General features: G+C 33.1%; 1 protein-coding gene across 1 annotated transcript in view; it reads right to left on the bottom strand.

Moving 5' to 3' along the window:
• Positions 1 to 12,298, bottom strand: part of LOC127736912 (photoreceptor outer segment membrane glycoprotein 2-like) — a 101,942-nt gene that overhangs the window by 81,634 nt on the left and 8,010 nt on the right. The gene's annotated exons all lie outside the window — the stretch shown is intronic.

Genomic DNA, 12,298 nt, shown 5'->3' with positions numbered 1-12,298 from the left:
TAAAGGAGTGCGTCCGTTTGGCTGTTCGGATGTATAAACACGCGGCTTCGTCCGGTTGAAAAAGAAATGTCGTATATCCGATGCCTGATGTAGTTAGGGTTTCACACTATCTATACGTTAAAAAAAAAACATTTGAGGGGGAAATACGATCTACTCACAAGTTAAATGATTGAAATCTGTAAACAACAACAACGGTCAGCTAAATTTTCAAATAATTCGCACGGCTGATTTTAACACATTTTTGCGACCTTTGCTAGGACAATCGTAGATTAAAAAAATTTGAATGACAAAACCGATCAGTAAGACATTATATAGAAAATAAACGAAACGGCCAAAATAATTTGAATCCTTATATAAACTGTTTTTTTTTATTATCAATTTTTGCTTTTATAACAACTATTAAACCAGATATAAAAAAAAACTAGAAACAGCAAGTTTTGTCACCTATACGAGACTGTCGTCGTTGTACGCTTCAAGGTATAAGTTATTGCACTCGATACAGAATTTTTTCTGTTCTACTTCCCTTCTGCTAAATTGGCTGGATAGGATATAATGTAACCCCTGATGTGGACTACGTTATTTAATGTTAAAAAAAGATTAAATGCAAAGAGAAAAATGACGAAAGAAATGCCAAAATTTACCCTTAAAAATCAAATATGAATATTGGAATACTGCTTGAGATAATTATATAATGTCCAGTGGCAAATATGTCATGCATATTCACGACGAGATGTAAATGGATCATTCTGAAGCTAATGATAACAATTTTAGAGTGACATTTTAAAAAGATAGAGCGTTGGCTTAGATGTTAAACGTATGCCGTAGAATAAAGTTGAACCATGATCAAAATCGTAAGTTAAGCTATTAGCCCCCCCCCCTTTTTTTTTCTCCACGGTAGACGAATGCCAAAAACAAAACGACATGAATTTACAATCAATAATGGCCACTATAAGTAAATGAGATATGCAATTATTTTGTAAATAAATTCTATTGAAGCCAACATTTCCCGGTTTCGGACAGGTTTGTATTTCCACTCAAATCCGTTTGATTATTGACCGGAGATATAAAATCAACCAAAAGCACTTTGATTCTCTGTAATTGTAAACTATGGTATTTTGCTGGCTTTTTCCCCCGATCCTATTTTGGACCCCCTGATTCTAAGAGGGCGTGTCTGATTAGACGTGCCCGATTAACTTTTAGTAAATTGAACCTCAACTTATAAAGACCTACACCGGGTTAATAAGTTCTAGGTACAATAAGTAAACACAAGAGATCCTTATGAAATGAGATCGTCCCAGGTATCTTAGATTAAAATTATTTTGCTTTGAATAACAATGGAAAATGCACGAACAGATTTGTAAAAATCAAAACATTTACTTACAGCTTACTTTCAGCTGGATTGTTTTTATAATACATGTACCAATGTATATTATGTAATTTATTCATCAAATGTTATGTTACCATTTTTTTAATTTTCAGGATACTGCCATGAATTTGACGTTTACCTTGGAAAAGGCTCCAATCAAAATAATGGTAAAAGTTTGTCATACCATGTAATAACAAAGTTGAGTGAAGAACTGAAAGGAAAATTCCATCATGTTTACTTTAATATTTTTTTTTACATCCATTCCACTTGCTATCAACCTTTCAGAGAATGGGATTTACATGTGTGGTACCATACGAAAAAATCGTAGGTAGTTTCAAGAAGAGCTGAAGAACCTGCCTATCAGATTGGAGCAAGGACAGTATGTTGGGCGACAATGTCGGAACTTAGTGGCAGTTGTGTGGATGGATAAAAACATGTCTCCCTGTTGTCAACAAATCAGTCGATAGAATAGGTACATTCACCTTCCATATCAATTATATGTACTGTGCACTTAAAAAAAAAATATTATAAAACAGTTATTGAATTTTACAGGAAGCTTTTCTCCTTTTACTTTGTAATCTAGCCAAAATTATACTTGGTATAAAAAGCTCAAAAAAATGTTATGACATTTTTTTTGTGAAAACTTTGTTATATAAATAAGATTTGGTATGGGTACAATGAGACAACTCTTCATCCAAGTCACAGTGTATCAAAAGCTTAAAGGTTATACTTATTTTTGATGCTGCAAGCTTCCAACAAAATCACATTTAAGGCTAGCAAACAAGTTTAAACTGCAAACTGAAATCCAAATTTATAAAATACATGTATAAATTAGGTACCTATAGCACCTAAAACATGTACTCGCATGATGTATTAATAGATGCATACTTATTCTTTTAGAGTGACATTACTGAAAGGAGACCAAAAGATGGTACTGTGAAACAGATCACAAGACCACGGATCATGGCCAATTACCAGGCAAACTTTCGTGGTGTTGATATTTGCGACCAACTTCGGTCAAAATATCCTGTTGGAAGGAGCTCAAAAAAGTGGTGGAAATTTCTGTTCAACTTTCTTACAAATTTGTGCATAATAAATGGCTTTGTCTTGTATGACCACTTCAATCAGGTGGAAAAGAAGAAAAAAAGATACACTCAACTTGTTTCAGGATTAATCTGGTCTCACAATTAATCATTGGCTACTCTTTCACTAAAAGGAGAACTCCAGCTTTGGTTTTTTTCCCAATGAACATGAGCAACCCTAATTTACATAGACATACTAGGTTAAAAAGGAAAAAAATCAACATGTAAATTTTGTCCAAAGCATGGTGAAAAAAAGGAAAGAGACTATTCATGGTTGTAATAAATGTGACAAACATTTATGTAGTTTTGAATGTCACAGAAGGTTCCATGCTGTCATTGGTGTTGTTGTTATGGAAGAGTGAAGCTGTAAAAAATAAACTCTTTTTTTATGATTATTTAATCTTTGATCTTAATAACCTTAAACTAAAATAAAGATTAGATTTGGGTAAAGCAAACCATGATAATCATACTGAGATTTTACATGAAATTTTTATATCAATAACAGTATTTGTATAAGTCCTGTAAAACATTTGTGGTTTGTTTGGTAAAGTAATCAATGAGTTTGAACTTTATAAATCTTTCAATTTACATATTGTTAATTTGTTAAAAAGTGCCTTTAAAATATTGTAAAGAATATGCAAAATATCAAAGATAAAATATGTTTTTTTAATTTTTGTCTGGGTCTCTTTGCATTAATATATAATTTGGTAAATTAAAATATTCTATTCTATTCTTTTCTATTCTATATAAAGTGTATGACTTTATTAATGTTTCCCACTTTTTTTATATACATGTATAGTTGATTTTTCCGTGAAGCAGAATAAAAATGATTACTGTATTAAATACAAGTATCAATTGCAGGAATCTCATTTTTGTTTATAAAATTATTTAAAGTGTCTTCAGTTTTGGACCAAAAAAAACTGTGCCTTGTCACCTTACATGAACAGTACCGTATGTCAGACGAGTTTAACTACTTGGTTAAAATTTGCATTGATTTAGGTTTTTTCAATCCGCTGGTATTTCATTTCATGTTTGGGATCAAAATAGACCGACCTTCTTTTAGGAAGTGGGGCCTCGGTGACCGAGTGGTCTAAGTAGTTACTACTGTAATCACTAGCCAGTCAACACTGAGGTTGTGAGTTCGATCCCCGCTCGTGCGGGTGCACTCGACTCCAATCTTAATTGACTAGGATTGTCAGTTTTCCTTTCGAAGGTCGGTGGTTTTCTCCGGGCACTCCGGCTTCCTCCACCAATAAAAACTGGCCGCCACGAAATAGCCCAAAAGTGGTGCTTAAAAGTGGCGTTAAAACACCAAAAATCAAAAATCAAATCTTTGAGGAAGTTCTTAGATGTCTTTGGATTATTCCCCTTTGTTCACTAACGGCATTTTCTATGACGTTCTCAAAAATCCATTTCTCTTTAAACTAGCCGTCGAACACGTGTAGTTGTGTGACAAATTGACATTAATATCTGATTTTATATCAGAACTTTTTAATTTAATAATCCATGTTGTCTAATAAATTCGATAACATAACCAACGCTATACATTTATTAACACAGACGCAATCGACATTCGTCAAAATTGACAAAAAACGAAAACAGATTACAACTTTACACCACGATTATCCACCGTATTTTATCTCTAGAGACATGAAAATATAGTTTATATAAATTTTATTCATAGCTCTATGCATGGAACTTATTTTTCGTCTCCATGATGAAGTTTTCTAAGTCAAAGCACATGCCGTGACATGGAGATTAATTGCTGAATTAATTGCAAGTGCCCGGTGTCATCCTAGTTTGCCCACATTTAATTGCAGGTTTATAAAAACATAGGGTATTTTGTTGTTTTAACAATTATAGTTTATTTCTGAATTATAGTCATATTTTTACCTTTATTTTACCTGTAAAATTTTATATAAGATACTTAAGGAAAATGTGCAAAGATATTTTATAAATTTACCAGAGAATTGTATTGAAATTGACAAATATTAAAAAAAATTTTTTTTTATTAGTTTGACAAATTATTGACATTTTTTTTTTAAATTGATGGTATATTCAAAAAAAAATTATGTAAAAATTAAATATCGAAACTTGAGAATAAATAAATGTTATTTAAAATTCTTTTTACTTATTTTAAGAAATATGTTGTTCTGAAATTTACACCCAAGCTGTTAGTAATTTCACACACAGTTCAGTAGCACCATACTGCATTTATAAAGAAGCTTGCCCATTGCTTAGAGTCCCATAACTGAACTTGCTAAATCAGCAATAGAAAATGCCAAAAAAAGGAAATGTGGACACTGTAAATTAATTTGACATTGGAAATCAAAAAATGGGAAAATTACATGCCCAGCATTGCCTTAACAAAAAATTATGAGAATTATTAAATATAAATTTCAAATCCTTTACTTCATAATTTATCAAAGAGATATGTTGACAGGGTATCATTTCTTTGTGTTAATTGTTAAACCTAGGGCGTGTTTTATTGGTCTCTTCTGCACATCTCCAGAATGTCTTCTGGTGAAGAGTCCAAAAAAATGAATCTGGACCTCTTCTGGAGATATTCTACGGAAGATCAATAAAACAAAAATTCAATTTGCCGTCGAATATAGCTGATTTTTGTTATGTTGGATGACATAAATGAAGTTTACGATGATTTTATTGAAAATTAAGATACGTCCGGTAGACATGACTGCAAGTGTGCTCTGTTCCTGACATTTTTCTTTGTTCTTTCCCCTTACTCAATTTTGCTAGACAAATCTGGCTTAAACCCCCACTATTTGATTTTTAAGAATAATCTTAGACTGCACAAAAATTCGTCAATGTTTGTCTCGAATATGATCAAAAAGGACATCTTGTCTATCCAATTTTTTTAAAGTAACCAAACTGGATTATTTTTGTATAAAGCAAAGATATCGGAAAGTCTCAAAATCATTTTTCTCTGATGGTCCTTAAAGAAAATCTTCTGGTCCTAACTATTATTTCTATTGCAAAATTTCGATGGCCAAAACCTTCGGACCACCACTTTTACAAAAATGTTCCTTGTATATGTATCAATATGCAAGTATACAATGTATACCAGACATTTCTCAGACATTTTTTTTAATTTTTTTTAATTTTTAATAAATCCGTTGGTTGTGTACTGATTGATACTTCAGTCTGGGAGAACAAGATTTATTTCAGTACTAGTTGTTATTAGCTTTGAACAAACTTCCAGTAATTGCAAATACTCTTATTTCGGTGCTTTGTGTCTATTGTCTTAATGTAAGTTTTTTTTTGTGTGTCTCGTACCGATCTTTGGAGTTAATCTAATTGCAACTGGTTTGTGCAGGTTGTTCTTATAATGTACTGTTACACCACTGTCCCAGCTTCGGGAAGGACTGAGCGCTCACAAACATGTTCTTGTACTGTTACACCACTGTCCCAGGTTACTTAGGGGGCGGGTTGGGCCTGATCCCGCTAACATGCTTAACCCCGCCACATTCTGTATGTATGTGCCTGTCCCAAGTCAGGAGCCTGTAATTTAGTGGTTGTCGTTTGTTGCTGTGTTACATATTTGTTTTTCGTTCATTTTTTTGTACATTAATTAGGCCGTTAGTTTTCTCGTTTGAATTGTTTTACATTTGTGATTTCGGGGCCTTTTATAGCTGACTTTGCGGTATGGGCTTTGCTTATTGTTAAAGGCCGTACGGTGACCTATAGCTGTTAATTGCTGTGTCATTTGGTCTCTTGTGGAGGGTTGTCTCATTGGCAATCTTCATTTTTATATCAACCCTGCCATATTCTTTGTGTGCCTGTCCCAAGTCAGGAGCCTATAGTTTAGTGGTTGTCGTTGGTTCATGCCTCGACTCATATTTGATATTTTGTAAATTATTTTGTTATGTAAATTTAGGCCGTTTGTTTTTTCGTTTGAATTGTTTCTCACACTTTTCACGTCGGGCCTTTTATAGACGACTTTTACAGTATCGGGTTTTGTCATTGTTGAAGGCCTTAATTACGGTTGTCTATAATTGCTTACATCCACTTCATATTTGAACTCCGGTGGATAGTTGCCTCATAAGCAATCATACATCTCTTCGTTTTTATATTATATACCTGAACCGAGTCCTGAACATGCATGACATATTTGTCACTGGGCGTTAAAAATTAGCAACAAACAATCAATCAATTTAAACTTGTGTTAAATAAGAAGAAAACCCATTTGATATTTATTCATTTATTGGGGTTGGGGACAGGAGGATTTCATATATGAATATAGTTGCCTGGTAAGTGCTGAAAAATAGGCATAATTAGCGACAGATTGAAAAATTAATAATGCCCTCTTCCCTTCCCCATCCTTCATCTATAAATTTAAACTGACCACCACGGAATAGCCCAACTTAGTGTTGAAAGTAGCGTTAAACAATAATCAATCAAAATCCCTTCCCTAGAATATCAAATAGTCGTCCCTTAACTGTTATTGTCCGTGTAGTTCTTATATTTATCCAGCTTATTGTCCTACATGGATGTCCTACTATGACTGTCATACCATAAAAACGTTTATAACACAGCTCACATTCTAATATATCTGCATTCATAAATTTATTAATGTCATTTAGACTAAACGACGCCATGTTTGTTATGTGCCTCTGCCGTCTAAACTACCCATCAAAAAAGAAGAGGTGGAAGAGAGCCAGAAGATCTTCTCTATTCAAAAAAACAGAAATGGACCTCTTCTGGCTCACTACCGAAGAACAAAAAAACACGCCCCTAGATTTAAAGATTATTAACATACATAAACTGACTTGGAATACAGGCCAGTGTTTCATTTAAATTGGACAGAAGTAAAAACAAACACATTTGTTGTATTCTTTTTTTTTTTAAATCACCAAATACCAGAAAACAAGGGCAACATTGTAATTTTTCACTATTGTGATAGAACATTTGTAATAAAACCCCATAACTCGGAAACGTAAAATCTATAAATGGGGAATGTGTCAATGGGACACAGATGATTCCCCCGCTTGCATATAATATAAAGTTATAAAGGGACATAACTGAAGAACAGTAAAAGTGACGCTACCCAAATTTGTACTTGATCTGTGTTTTGTGGTAATAAGTATTTTGTATAAGACTCATAACATTTGGTTGAGGCTAACTTAAGTTAGAGAACAGGAACGAACAATTCAGCAATTTTACCATTTGAAAACAGGCATAATCTGATGGTCAGTAGTTGTCGTTTGTTGATGTGGTTCATAAGTGTTTCTCGTTTTTTATATAGATTAGACCGTTGGTTTTTCCCGTTTGAATGGTTTTACACTTGTAATTTTTGGGGCCCTTTATAGCTTGCTGTTTGGTGTGAGCCAAGGATCTGTGTTGAAGACCGTACTTTGACCTATTATGGTTTACTTTTATAAATTATGACTTGGATGGAGAGTTGTCTCATTGGCACTCATACCACATCTTCTTATATCTAATAACTCTAGAACGGTAAAAGTGACACTTAAATTCAAACTTGATCTGTATTTTGTGGCAATTAGCATTGTGTATAAGTTTCATAACATTTGGTTGAAGTAAAGTTAGAGAACGGAAACGAAAAATTCAGCAGTTTAATGTTTATAAAGGGGCATAACTCAAGAACGGTAAAAGTGACGCCACCCAATTTCGAACTTGATCTGTATTATGTGGTAATAAGCATTGTGTATAAGTTTCATAACATTTGGTTGAGACAAACTAAAGTTAGAAAACAGAAACGAAAAATTGGGCAATTTTTCCATTTGTAAAGGGACATAACTCTAGAACGGTTATAGTGACGCCACCAATCAAAATTCAAACTCGATCTGTGTTTTGTGGTAATAAGCATTGTGTATACGTTTCATAACATTTGGTTGAAACAAGCTAAAGTTAGAGAATGTAAACCAACTTTGGGACGTACGGACGGACGTACAGACGGACAAGGGTAAAACTTAATGCCCCCTCATAGTAGCGGATGAGGCATAACAAAAGGCCATTTCTTATAAAACTACAGCCCAAAACCTGAACATATATAGAAAACACAAATAAACTATAAACTTATTAAGTTGGAACAGACTATACAATTGTATGCTCATTAAACCTTTTGTATTTTTTGTTTTCTTTACTAATGAATAATTGGTATAATTAAATGTGGGCAAACCAGGAGTAAACCCAAGTGCCCGACGTCAAAACGTGCCAATTAAATATAGCGTGCGGAAATGCGACGTTTTCAACCAAAATGCTCGAGGAGACGGTGAAAGCAAACAAAATTGAAAAAAGGGGGAAAGTGGTAACTTACTACAACTGGCAAAATGTATTTAGCATAAACGGATACATATCACATATATTTTAATGTTAAAATAAATACAATTTCCCGGTCATCAAACTGATTACTCTTTTTAGAAATTAAATAAAGGTCATAAATTTTAAAAAAATAAATGGGGAATGTGTCCATGGGACACAGATGATAACCCCCAAGCATATCATATAAAGTTATAAAGGGACATAACTGAAGAACGTTAAAAGTGATGCTACCCAAATTTGTACTTGATCTGAGTTTTGTGGAAATAAGTATTGTGTATAAGTTTCATAAAGTTTGGTTGAGGCAAACTTGTTAAATTAGAGAACGGAAACGAAAAATTTCAGCAATTTTTCCATTTGTAAAGGGGCATAACATTAGAACAATAAAAGTGACATTACTAAAATTCAAAATTAATCTGTATTTTGTGGTAATAAGTATTGTGTATAAGTTTCATAACATTTGGTTGAGACTAACTTGAGTTAGAGAACGGAAACGAAAAATTCAGCAATTTTTCCATTTGTAAAGGGGCATAACACTAGAACAATAAAAGTGACACTACCAAAATTCAAACTTGATCTGTATTTTGTGGTAATAAGCATTGTGTATAAGTTTCATAGCATTTGGTTGAGGCAAACTAAAGTTAGAGAACGGAACCCAACTTTGGGACGTACGGACGTACTGACGGACAAGGGTAAAACTTAATGCCCCCTCCGCTACGGCGGGGGCATAAAAATGATATGCGTGAATATTAATCTTAATGTCGCCTGCACGTTTGTCCCTTGCCATTTTATTCTTGTTTTACACTGTCTCTATTGTTTGACAGGACCTTCATCCGTGAGACAAGAAAGGCTGACCACTTGAGTCTCAATGTACATACACCGATTTTCACTCAGCGATAAGCAAACGAAATCAATCAATCAGCCGAGACATTCTCCTGAACAGGAAGATGTTTTTTTTGCATTACAATTTGAAAGGAAATTGAACTTGAATAATTAACTTCACAGCATTAACTTTTCTTATTTTTGTTTATTATCATTTTACATAATTTGATCGATTAAGGTAGCACAATACAAAAGCAACTTAATGTTATCAAAATTTCATTTTCAGCTGTGTTTCTTACTTCTTAATATTCAAAAACCACAGAAGAAAAAATTATTTACATATCTTGCACTGTTAATGAGTTTTGATGATAATTAGTTTTATAAACAAATGCACTTGTCTGACCGATAGCTTTACGACCACTGACCACCAATAAAAATAACAGTTATGAAAAAGAGGTGAATTAAGGATTTATGGAAAAATGAAGATAATGAATTCCAAATAAAAATACATTTCTGTATTGGAGCTGCCAGGAGAAAAAACAAAACAATTATTTGGAGCTGTAGAGGGAATCAAAATATAAATGTACAGATATTAAACAAATATAATTGTACAACAGTTAATGTTGCTGATGTTTATACTAGAATTTCTTGAGGAGAATGTTTAATATGAATTCTTTTTAAAAGAAAATACAAATTAAATATTTCATTTTCAAACTGCAAAAAATGAAAAAAATCTACTTTGTGTAAAACACCATATTGTCATTATATACAATTATAATTATAGAAATCCCCCATAAGGATCCTCTAGACTGACCAACTGATCATTTTGTGTACACCTGCATAACTTACTTTTTGTAACAATGCAAAAAAACAAAATATATCATTTTATGTACTAAAAGAATAAAATCCATATTGAAAAAAGTAAATGCAATGTGTAAATAAACTTATGAGATCATTAATAGTAAAGGTGGGCGGAGTTTTACCATTCAGTAGCAATTGACTTACAGCAAGGTCAATAATGAAATAACATCTCCCGCCAGATCTGATTTTTGATGCATAGGGTGTGCATTTTCTGTATATATTTAGAATTGCTGAATTGGAATGCTTTCTTACTGGTCAAAACCTAATTGATTTATGATTAAAGGCCAATCCTGAAGTATCCCCATGATATATGTGTGAATTATATTGAAGTTAATGGGGTACAAGTAGGAAAATCCTTATTTATTCAACTGTGACACATTCATTTTGTCATGAAAATGTAGTTTTAAATGAAATTAGCTCCTAGATGGGTGCCCCTACATGCCTAATTTTCACACATGTTGTTCCTTGACCAGTTATCTTCAAAATTTCCAAAAACATCAATAGAACAATTTTATACCCAATTTGATTTAGTGATCTCTTATGAATTGAGGTTGCAAACTTCTTTAAAGGTTTATGAGAGAATGATATACAATATAGGAAAAATCTAAGACACCCTTTTGGAGGTCAAACTGTGTTGCACAAGAATCTATAAAATATTTTGGGATGGTATGAATAACAAAGAAGCTAATTTCATTCAAGTGTGGACATCACAATATAGCAACTAATTACATAATAATTAATTATGTAATAATCATGTCATAACGAAGTAATCACCATTTGAAAGCTTAATCTTTCTTCTTTCTTTTGGTACCTCATTTATGAAATTTGAAGCTGGATGAAAGAAATTACATCAGTTTAAAGTTGTCTGATTGGGGGTGAAAAAATCTTTGTATTGTGCTACCTTAATAATGTACATATGATGTTATACCCTGAATATACTTTGATTAATAGGGTATTTTCTGTTTGCATACCATGCAGTGGCAAATATTTCATAAAGATTCAGTTAACTTATCAAAAACATTCTAGCCGCTGACGCTGTGGATTCTTAACAAGCAATTGGTAGTAGAATAAAATTGAGAATGGAAATGGGGAATGTGTCAAAGAGACAACAACCCGACCATAGAGCAGACAGTAGCCGAAGGCCACCAATGGGTCTTCAACACAGCGAGAAACTCCCGCACCCGGATGCGTCCTTCAGTTGGCCCTAAACAAATACGATAGTAGTTCAGTGATAATGGACGTCATACTAAACTCCAAATTATACACACGAAACTAAAATTAAAAATGATACAAGACTAACAAAGGCCAGAGGCTCCTGACTTGGGACAGGCGCAAAAATGCGGCGGGGTAAAACATGTTTTTTGAGATCTCAAACCTCCCCCTATACCTCTAGCCAATGTAGAAAAAACAAACGTACAACAGTACGCACAGTAAAAGTCAGTTTAAGAGAAGTCCGAGTCCGATGTCAGAATAGGAAACAAATGAAAATAAACAAAATGACAATAATACATAAATAACAACAGACTATATATATATATACTAGCAGTTACTGACATGCCAGCTCCAGACCTCAATGAAGTTTTGAAACAACTTTCTGTTTTTGACCTCTTGAGGTAGACAAAGAACAGTGACCATACTTTATTAATGGTTATGAGGTTAATTGTATTCGGCAAGAATTTTGACAAAACTGCTCGTCGAGTATCGCATTTCTATCTCTTTCTAGGAATCATAAAATACATTTTGTATTTCAGTACAAATGTTAATTCAGCTAGACTTATATATATATATTACTTGAAATCCTCAGACTATTGTATTCTTCTTGTGCAAAAAGCCCCACACATCTTTTCTTATTCATTTCCCAGAATACATG

This window comes from Mytilus californianus, unplaced genomic scaffold (assembly GCF_021869535.1).
Source record: "Mytilus californianus isolate M0D057914Y unplaced genomic scaffold, xbMytCali1.0.p SCAF_4, whole genome shotgun sequence".
NCBI lineage: Eukaryota > Metazoa > Mollusca > Bivalvia > Mytilida > Mytilidae > Mytilus > Mytilus californianus.
The sequence above is the reverse complement of the archived record's forward strand: the minus strand, read 5'-3'. Positions and strand labels throughout refer to the sequence as shown.